Here is an 11,478-nt window from a genome sequence, read left to right as displayed (position 1 = left end):
AATCTCACATCAACTGGTCGAGACAGATGGTTACCCTCCCTGAACCTGAATCTGGCAGAGGTTTCTTTTTGGTAAATGAGAGGTTTTTTTTCTTCCCACTGTTGTCTAGTGCTGCTTAAGGAAATCCAAAGGATCCTTTGGATTTGTTGGGTTTCTGTTTTTGCTTTTATGAGGTCCTCACCTGATTACGTGAAGTGCCTTGACGTGACATACTTTTGAATTTGTGCTCTATAAACTATTCGTCTTTTCTTTGACCCACTTATGGAAGTGTTACGGTTCCCAAAACTTGCAACCACAGCAACAAAAAGATTTTTGGTCCGGTGTCTCCCTGGAAAACACAGGTTCACAGGAATGAAGACACCAACCGATCATTTATCTTCCCAAAATTCCTCTGAGTTTATTAAACACAATTATTAGATCATCAATGGTCTCAAACTCTTCACTCATGTTCATAACATGTCTGTGTTTCAGTGTCCTGTTGTTTAGTTCACAGTGTTTTAATCCACATAAAGTACAGCAGTATGGCTCTATTCACATTCACTCATCGATTCCTTCACAGGCATTAAATCCATTAAACATTATTTGTTCAAGTATATTTCAGTATCTGTACTGCTTTCATGGCTACTATAACATAGTGCTCCATTTAGTGCAATTCTGGCAACTAATCCATACACATACTGTAGTTTAGTGGTTTAAATCTGCTTTCAGTCTGAAACATTCAACACTGCATAGGAAAACATTCATGAACTCAACACACTGGCTAGATGCAAACTTACAAAAATATAACATTCATCTCTTTAATTTTTACTCGGCATTGCTGCAATAAACTTGAGCAGTAACCCTGTTATCAAAATAACAATGATTTAAATTTTACTCATCAGACTAATGAATATCTTCATCTTATTTGTTCTGGTAGGAATAAGATTACCTTATTATCAGGGCAGTCGCCTCATTTTATCTAAGCTTTAAATAAGGCTCACTTACTGGGACAATAAATTCAGCATGATAGAAATCAACATCTCCCTGCTATTTATTTCATTAGTAAATCCAGCTGGGCGACATGTTATAAAATTTCCGAAGGGGTGTTTCCATCCCCTCCCCACCCCGTCTTTTCATTGTTCCAATAATCACCAAATGTGGTTTCACCGAAATGAATCTGAAATTCACCGAGCTAGGTTGGACAAGACTGGGCATAACCTTGCATAGCTACATAGACAGTTTTACGTTACTGTCCAGAAAAAAACACAGGATCCCTTCAAAATATGTTCAAACTTTCGTAGCTGCATTCATAGAAGGCACAACCAATTTTACTCACCTTAAGGTCGCATATACATGAATGCAAGCGGCGCATCAAAAGTCAAGGTTGACATAGATTACTAATTTAAGGTGGACTTAAATCTTCAATTCAACATTTTTTTTATGTAGCTTGAGAGATTGTCAACTTATAAATTTGTGTTATCATGACCAATTTCACGTTAATGTTTTGTCACTTACTTAGACAGAATAATATGTTAAGATTAAACAGGCAAAATTAACATTTTAGTGTATTTTGACAAGATTTTTCTAAGCTTACATTTAACACATTCATTTCACATCTCCACACCTCAGTGACTCTACAAGATAACTTTCATTTAACAAAATCTTCTGAAATTGTTTTTTTTTCCTGCTAATATCACAGCTGTCATTAAGCTGTTGTTTACAACTATTATCAGCTCTTTATCATAGTTTCAACCGCAAAAGGGCACCAGTTTAATGTTTATGACATAGACTCACAGAGAACAAATACTGGACCTCCAAACAAATACTGCAATAAAACAGAAAATAACTATCTTTTGGAAATACAATATTTTTCATAGTTAAAATACATTTGCCTGCTATATTCTTATGATAACCCACAGAAGCAACACTTTCGTGTATATTTACATGAATAAACTTGAATTTAACAGGTTAAAATAAATTGGAATTATCCTTTTAGATCTCATGTGTTCATAATTAGTAAGTTCTTTGAGAGAAGTGTCAGAAAAATGAAGATATTTTTATAAATAATTTCTGATGTGAACTTTCAGTCTTCATCTACTGAATCAAATCTGTGTTGTCTCTCAGTTACTCCAAAGTATCACAACTATCAATATACTATCAATTCTATCTGTCTATTTTCTCTACTTTAATCTGTTTACAGGTGATCACAACAATAATTACATCATTTCAATACATCAAATAAATTTGGTATTGCCAATTTATTTATTTTTATTTCCAATGCTGTTGTTTTGGAATAACAGTGCTGTCCTTAAGAAAAAAGAAAAAAGAAAGAACAGTGTCATTTAAATGCCACTGCCCCACTTCTTGTCTTTAATCAAAAAGACAAACATGGTTATTCTGATGGCTCTTTGTTGTTCATTCTTCTTTTTTTTCCTGGAGCCATCTTCTTCTGGATTTCCTAATTGCATCCAAATGTTCTTTAATCCAGAGATGATGTCGGGATGCTGCTCATGACGAACACACTTATTTTAAAGGCTCTTTGTTCGTTCTTCATCTTCTTCTTTTTTTTTTTCTTGAGCCACGTTCGTTTGGTTTTCTTGCATGCATCCAGACATAGTTGGTTTGTTAGGCTGCTTCTCAGTGATGCGGCTCTGAGGGATTGACTCGTCCGATAAGTCTCCAGCTGGTTCGATGCATCCAGCAGCAGATCTCTGTTTTTCTGCTCAGTTTCGGCAGCCTCTTAGCTTTCTTCAGCTGTTTGTCGAGTGTGCGCCTACGTCTTTTCTCCTTCTGGTACAGGGCTTTCTGTTTATTGAGCAGATCGCTCTGCTCCTCAGCCCAGGCATGCACTCGCTCCAGCTTCTGGTTAGGGTAACCCACATGCTCTTCCAGGTGGACTATATCAGGATGAAGCAGACTTTTTATGAGCTCCTTCAGCTCAGAGACACTTTGTTGAAGTGACAACATTTCTTTCTGTGCCTTCTGCTCCTGTTTTTCTTTCAGCAGTGTCTCATGAGCTTGCTGGAGTTCCTCATATGATGCTTGCAGCTCATTCAAGTCCCTCGTCAGCTGCTTTTCTGCAGCCACCATCAGCCCTCTTAGATTCAGCTGGGCTTGGAGGTGCTGAGTCGTGCTATTCAGCTGCTTCTCTAGATCCAGCTTTCGCTTTTTGCTCTCTGCATGCAGATCTCTCTCTCTGTGGTATAAATCCTTCCAGTCATCAGTTGACTTCTTGAACTTATCTAGCTCATTGGTCAAATATAAAATTTGACCCCACAGAGTTTTATTTTCTTCCTCTTCAGATCTGAGGTAGGCAAACACTTCCTGGATCTTAGCATCCTGATTGGTTGTGTTTTCACACAGCTGCTGAATTTTTGCCTCCTGACTGGCAGCATTTTGAGACAGCTGCTGGATCTGGGCCTCTTGGTTGGTGGTGAGCTTAGAGAGATGCTGGATCTTGGCATCTTGGTTGGTGGCGTTTTCGGTGAGCTGCTGAATAGTTGTCTTCTGGACCATGTTGTTTTCACACAGCTCTTTGTTGTGCGTCTCCAGAGACACAATTTCTTCTTGAGCCCTTTGCAGCTCTGCCTTCAGCTCTTCGACCTGGTTCAGCAGAGCTTTATTTTCTGCTCTGCCGAACATGTCCCAGTAGCGGGGATTCAGGGCAGCTAAACGCTTTCTTGAAGTCACGCTAGTCATATTGTCTTCTTCTCTGATGATTCTCTCACTGTCTGTCGAATGTATGCTGCTGTCCACGTTGAAATAAGCGACTCTTCACTCTTTGCTAAATGCTCTGAGGATGTCTGTACAGGAATGAGCAGCACTGAACAGTCTGTCAATTTAAATACTTTTTTGCTATGATGTCACTATGATGTCATAGTCAGAAGAGTTGTGATGTCACAATGTAGAATTCTTTGAGGCCTGGAGGTCTGCTGATGTTTACATTCGATTTACAGTTCTCTCTGCCTCAGTGAGAAATTCAAAAGAAAACAACAGCTGAGTGTTAATTTGACACAGAAGCATGAGCGAAAGATCCAGCATAAAGAAGCAATGTCCATAAATACCTAATGAAATAAATGTTACAGCAACCTATAGATAACCAGGGCCAGTTCGTTTTTAAGAGACACATGACAACCACCAACTAACATCTAATCAATGTCACATTTATTTGTGCACGTCTTGTCAACAGTTATGACTAGACATCCTGCATACAGTGTAAACAAAAAAACAAGTATCAATGTGATCAATACTGCCCTTGAAGAGATGGAGTGGCTTCACATGTGCTCACCTGGTCTTCACCACAAAACTGAAAATGCTGTCAGGTGACAGTCACAGACATATCGACAACACTTTCAAAGTGACTTTATCTTTAGGAAGCTCTGAAATGTTGCTTAAATTGCAAAGTTGATTATCAAATTCAGGGTCTTGAAACTGTCTCAAAAGCAACAAAAATACAAGCCAAATGTTACATATACTTTTGCAACCAGATCGTATTAACATATTGCATCTTTAAGAAACAAAAAACAACTTAATCACAATCAATGCATCCATCTCACAAATTTTCTTACTTCCATTTTAACTTTATGGATCCAAAAACCTTAATTGTGAAGCACAAAAGAATATCCACCTCAAAGTTAGGAACCACTATTATAACACCCTGACAAACACATTCCCAATTAATCATTTATTTATGGCATATCTGAACATTTCACTGGATCAACTCAGCAACCCATGCAAGTCTCATGTTTGTGGGAAATGATTGAGGCACGAAAGAACATTTGAACACTTACATCACTCTTTGCTTTGTATAGCTCAAAGAACCTCATCAGATACTGGCCCAGAAAAGAGAGAACCTCAGGTGCAACTCTCCTTCAACCTGTTGAATGAAGGCAAAAAAAAATAAATTTAAGGTCAAAAAGTATGCTTTATTCTACGCTTGTCTATGTTTACGACAAATAATTAAATACAACAGTCAGAATTTAAAGGGATAGTTCAGATTTTTTTTAAGTGGGGTTGTGTACTCATCCCTACCTTTAATTGATGTTGGTTGATGTATCCCCAGTTTGGAGAAGCTGGAGTCCTGGTGTAAGAAACACTGTACAGGGTCAGCAGCAAAATGTATTTTAGACACCTAAACTGATGTTTATTTTTTAAGCATACACTATATTTAGAATATTTTCACGGCTTTGACTTGCCACCAGACATCATGTTTTAATGGGAAAGTGACATTACATAGGCCAAATATCACTCTATCCTAAGCCACGCTGTAGTGTACAACTAAGTTGAAATAAAAGTTTAGGAAAGGTTTTTTTGTAGGTAAAACACATTCTGCAGCTGACCTTCTCCACAGCAACACATAGCTTAACTTCTTACACCAGGACCCCTGCTGCTTTTCTGAACTGGGAGTGTGCCAATCACCATCTACTGTAAGTAATACGCTGTCAAGTATCTCATACTGTCCCACAAAAAAAAAACAACAAACAAAAAAAATCTGAACTATCCATTTAAGATTTAGCATGGCACAAAAGCTTATATATGTCACATATCATCACTGTGGGGCGGGACTCTTGCATGCTCAAAACAAGGGTACAAATAAATGAATACTGGCTTAATATTTCTAAAACCCGCAGACAAAGGGTGATCAACTGTGAAAATAGGCTAAATGAAAATGACAAAATATGGAGATACAAGTCCCCACCCCAACAGTGACAATACATAGGCAAAATGTATGACTTATATATAAAGAGATTATGTGACGTGCCTTGACATGACATACTTTTGAATTTGTGCTCTATAAACTATTCGTGTTTTCTTTCTCCATTCTACTCTCTTACCAGCTGATACACCAGAAAATTAGAAAAACAAAAAAAGGATGACACTGGTTCCTTGGATGAACTTGAATGCTTCTGAAAATACTGGTGTGTGTGTGTGTGTGTGTGTGTGTGTGTGTGTGTGTGTGTGTGTGTGTGTGTTTGTGTTTGTGTGTGTGCGCGCGCACATGTGCGAGAGAACAGAAAGAGACAGAGCTGGCTTACATCTAGACTGCTCTTCTATAAGTGCACCTTGTTGCCGAGGGATAAAGCGCAAGATTAATGTGGTGACAGGCTTTTAAGGTAACCATGGAAACCAAAGGGCACTGACACAGTTACCCAATGAAGAAGCCCAAGTTAATGGTGTAGGCTGATGTGTGTGCAACAGACAGAGAGAGGTTATAACCTAAACCTAAAATATAATCATAATGCTGTTTACAGTTTTGGAACGGAGCTCGTCTAGACAGTACACCTTGTTGCTTTTGGAAAATGATCAAATATCCTGTTGTTCATTCAATGTCTATACAGGCCTTTAACAAACACCATCTCCCATAAACCACAATTCAGTTTGGTTTATATTTTTATTGGCTCTAGGCTGGTAATGTGAAAGCCAGCCTGTGATGTCTCCACAGTTTGAAAGTTGGACAGTTTATTGCTTAACTGCATGGACGCAATGTAACATAATCTGAGGAATTTTGATAGGCCTGCCCACCTGACTCAGAGACATTTTTCAGGGATTTAACAAGAACACATCGTGTTGTTCTTGTCTAGGGTGACAGATGCCTAATGCTGAAGTCGTTTCAGCAGAAGCTTTCATTATGGCCTGATTTTCTTGGAAGTGGGTTCCTTTTGGATCAAGGTTCTTGTTTTGCTTTTTTGTTGTGAATATGCAAAGATTTAACAGTAAGGAAGACCAAAGTCAATGTGTCAACGAGTTAATGAAAATGTGTGAACTGTACAGTTTAACACAGCAAAACCATTACATACAGTACCATTCAAAAGATTAAGGTCGCTCAGACAATTTCATGTTTTCCATGAAAACTCACACTTTTTTCATGTGCTAACATAATTGCACAAGGGTTTTCTAATCATCAATTAGCCTTTCAACACCATTAGCTAACACAGTGTAGCATTAGAACACAGGAGTGATGGTTGCTGGAAATGTTCCTCTGTACCCCTATGTAGATATTCCATTAAAAATCATCTGTTTCCAGCTAGAATAGTCATTTACCACATTAGCGATGTCTAGACTGTATTTCTGATTCATTTAATGTTATCTTCATTGAAAACACTGCTTTTCTTTCAACAATAAGGATGTTTCTAAGTGACCCCAAACCTCTGAGTGGTAGTATACATTGCAAAAGGAGATTAATAAGCGTATATAATGATGTAAGCACGACTTAAAGGTTTTGACCAGACAATCAATTAAACATGTCATGTACATTATACAGACAAGTGACAATTTAAAGGAAAAACCTAAACACTTAAACCTTACAGTGGGGTGATCTGGTGGCCCTGTTATACTATAGAAGGCATTTGGTTGGTTGGGGTTCACTTCTCCCCGAAGAGGAAAGTCACTGCAAACTGATGAAATCTTGTTTGGAGTCTTTATCCCACAATGAAACACTTGTATTTTTATGGGGGTGCTCGGTTCCAGGATGACAGTGTCCTCAACCATAGGGCACAAAGGGTCATTGAATAGTTTTGGTGAGTATAATGATGTGAATCGTGTGCTATGGTCTTCACTGTCACCAGATCTCAGCCCAAGTGAACACCTAAGGCACATTTTGGAACAACATGTTAGACAGCACTCTGCATCACTATCATCAAAATGCCAAATGAGGGAATATCTTTTGGAAGAGTGGTGGTCCATCATTCCATTAGAGTTCCATAGAGTTGGAGAATCAATGCCAAGAAGCACCGGTAATGTTCCGGCAGCACATGGAGGTACAACCCCTTACTAAAACACTATTAATTATTATTGTTGTTATTTATTGATTTATTTTTACTAGTCTGAGGTGCAACTAACTATGTCTAGACTATATTTCTGATTAATTTGATGTTATCCTCATTGAAAAAAAACTGATTTTCTTTCAATGTAATGACACTTCTAAGTGACCCCAAACTTTTGAACGGTAGTTGATATTAGCATTTAAAAACATAATTATAAACGTTGTAAATCTGTATGCTGTCACATTTCATATCACAATTAATGTGATTTCTGCTTGACATTAACAATATGTATTTTATGATGAATTTAATTTATTGACTTAGTGGAGGATAGCGATAAATCTTAATAGTATTTCTTAGGAACACATGCTGTACACTTCTACATTCTCATTGCTCTGAAAATAATTAACCCTTACAGAGAAAATAAAAAAGTTCTGCAGTTGAAATGTGTACAGATCCCCTGATGGTTAAACTGTGAAGACAAAGTAGACTTAAAGTAGACATTCTAGGTTTTTAAAGGGTTCATATGCCTGATGATTTTAGAAAACTATGAGAGATTCAAGTCCAAATGACAGATGGATAAGAGTTAATCTGGCTGGTTACACACTCAAGTTGTTCAAGTTCATATGTGCACTGTTGTGTTCTCAGCAGGCCCACTGATTTTTGTGAGTGGATCCAGTAAACCCTGTGTTTTGTTGCTGCTGCTGGAGAGAGGCCAACTGCAGCACTCTGTCATTGTCTAGGCCCTAACTCCTTCTATGTTTGTAAAGCTGTTTCTGCTCAAGTCTGAAAGTCTGAATTCTCATTTAAAGTAAGAACACTGGGAAATATATTTTTCTTCTTCCGATCTTTATCCGCAGCTTCAACTTTGATCTTGAAAATACAAATAAACAAGTATCCTGCTATCGCGTTTCCATGATGACATGACTATTCTCTAGTGGCCGGAAAAATATGGGACCTATAGTCGTGGTTAGAAGCCAGATTTGGTTGAAATATTGTTTCTTTTTATCGCCATGAAAATATTCAGGATTGCCAACAGCACTGTAACGACAGACTGCTGTTACCAAAGGTCAGTTAAATAGTAAATTGAAATGAAACCAACACACCCTTTAATTTCTAAAATATTGATGTATATGTTTTTATGTATTTGTTTCTTTGTTGGAGCACATGGTTTGCAGCTGTGACGCCAGGCAGTTCTATCTGGATCTTCACCTGTGAACATAAGTAGCAGGTGGCAGTAGATGGTATAGTGGAAAGAAGCAGGTTGAGCTAGTTAAGCAAACTGTGTAAATGTGTTGTTAGCTTATTGATGTACTGCTGGCAGAAACTTACCTCTGCCTATCCTCTTCCTCCCAGGGTGTCCAGGCAAAAGCATTACCCAGGGGTTCGGATGCCTTTTATTAGTTCCGGTATGGAGCTGCGATGTGGGAAGTAGGTAGAGGTGAGTTTGAGTTTCCAGTTATATAAATAATCATTTAAGGTAATGAGGTGGGTATTTATTAAATGGGGTTTAGGTTGGTTATACTTGAGTGTATATTTGTAATCAGTAATGGATTTTATGTAAATATCCATTCATCCATCCATCCATCCATTGTCTTCCTCTTATCCGTGACCGGGTCACGGAGGCAGCAGGAAAAGCAGGTCATTCCAGATATCCCTCACTCCAGTGATGCTTTCCAGCTCTTCCTGGGGGATCCCAAGGCATTCCCAGGCCAGACGAGATATATAATCTCTCCAGCGAGTTCTGGGTCTGCCCCGGGGTCTCCTCTCAGGTGGATGTGTTCGGAAAACGTCCAGAGGAAGCCTCCCTGGAGGCACCTGAATCAGATGGCCAAACCACCTCAACTGGCTCCTTTAGACGCAAAGGAGCAGTGGCTCTACTCCGAGCTCCCTTCGGATGTCTGAGCTTCTCACCCTATCTCTCAAGCTGAGCCCAGCCACGCTGTGGAGGAAGCTCATTTCAGCCGTATGTATCCGCGATCTTGTTCTTTTGGTCACTACCCAGAGCTCATGACCATAGGTGAGGGCTGGGACGTAGATAGACTGGTAAATTGAGAGCTTCGCCTTGCGGCTCAGCTCCCTCTTCACCATGACAGTTCAATATAACGCCCGCATTACTGCTGACGCTGCACTAATCCGCCTGTCCATCTCACGCTCCATTTTCCCATCACTTATGAACAAGATCCCGAGATACTTGAACTCCCTCGCTTGGGGAAGCAACTCCCCCCAACCCAGAGGGAGCAATCCACCGGTTTCCAGCAGAGAACCGTGGCCTCGGATTTGGAGGTGCTGATCCGCATCCCTGCTGCTTCACACTCGGCTTCAAACCCCTCCAGTGCATGCTGAAGGTCATGATGTGAGAAAGCCAAAAGAGCCACATCATCTGCAAAAAGCAGAGATGTGATCCTGAGGTCCCCAAACCAGACACCCTCCTCACCCCGGCTGCACCTTAAGATCCTGTTCTGGGAACTGAATAGGACCATTCTGTCCAGTTATAGTGTAATTATTTAGCACATGCAGTAAGTAAATACCACACTGACTCGGTACATGTATTGAGACAAATATGGGGAAGAACAGTAAAGCTTGAGGACTGCACAGGCTACAACTTTGTGTGGAACAAGGATTTAACTGATTATCCTACTGAGAACTTGTTTAAGAATTACGAACCCAGAACGCAACATTCTGTTGAAGCAACAGGTCATTGGGGCCATCTTTGAATTCCATCATATTGGGCGACACCTCATCACTGAGGATCATACAGGTGCATTTCCAACAATGAGATAAATTTGAAGTGAACTTTTTAATAACTCTAAAAAACAAAGAAGTTTCCATTAATTGCTTTGGAGCAGCAATACTATGCTACGTAGTGTCATCAGAAGGTGGCAGTATAGGTAACATTACATGTGGCTGTAATAAACAAATAGAGAAAGACAGAAATGGAGCCAGTTATTTGCCAAACTCTGAAAAAAAAACATTTGAAGAAGAGGGAAGAGGAGGAACAAAAATCTATGACCATCCCTGAAAAAAAAAATATGGAGAGAGGTCTTTAGGAACGGTTGGGAAAGCTGTATATATTATTGTTTCCTGTCAGCTGGCACTGTCCATGTCTGATGCTGTCCAGAGATGAACACTATGATAGAAACAACTGAGCAGTTGTTTGTGTGCTCAATTTTCACTTCATCAGAACTTATTCAGAAAAGTTTGCACATGCCATGAACTTTCTTTTGTCAAATTGAGAATGTTTTTCCTTGAGCTATTATAATGTGAAGCTTCAAAATGTGCAGAAAAATACATTAGGGAAACAGAGTTAACAATGTGTTTGTAATAGTGAAACCTCTTGTCTCACCCCAGCCAGTTGAGGCAGATGGCTGTTCTTCCTCAGCCTGGTTCTGTTGGAGATTTCGTCCTGTTAAAATTGAGATTGAATTGTTGGGTTTCTCTCCATAATGTTGTGACACCTTGACCTTACTAATGTAAATTGATCTGAGATGACTTAATGATATACACCAATCAGGCACAGCATTATGACCACCTTTCTAATAGTGTTGGTCTCCTTTATGCTGCTAAAGCTCCTCTAACCCAGTGGGACATGAACACGGGACCTCTGGGGATGTCCTGTAGCACCGAGATGGTGGCAGTGAACTCTGTGTGAATCTGCAAGATGGGACCTACCTAGATCAGGCTTATCCTGGTACATCTCACAGATGCTCAATAAGATTTAGATCTGAGGAGTGTGGAA

The sequence above is a fragment of the Amphiprion ocellaris genome, chromosome 10 (genome assembly GCF_022539595.1).
Source record: "Amphiprion ocellaris isolate individual 3 ecotype Okinawa chromosome 10, ASM2253959v1, whole genome shotgun sequence".
Classification (NCBI taxonomy): Eukaryota; Metazoa; Chordata; class Actinopteri; family Pomacentridae; genus Amphiprion; species Amphiprion ocellaris.
This window is presented reverse-complemented; position numbering follows the sequence as displayed.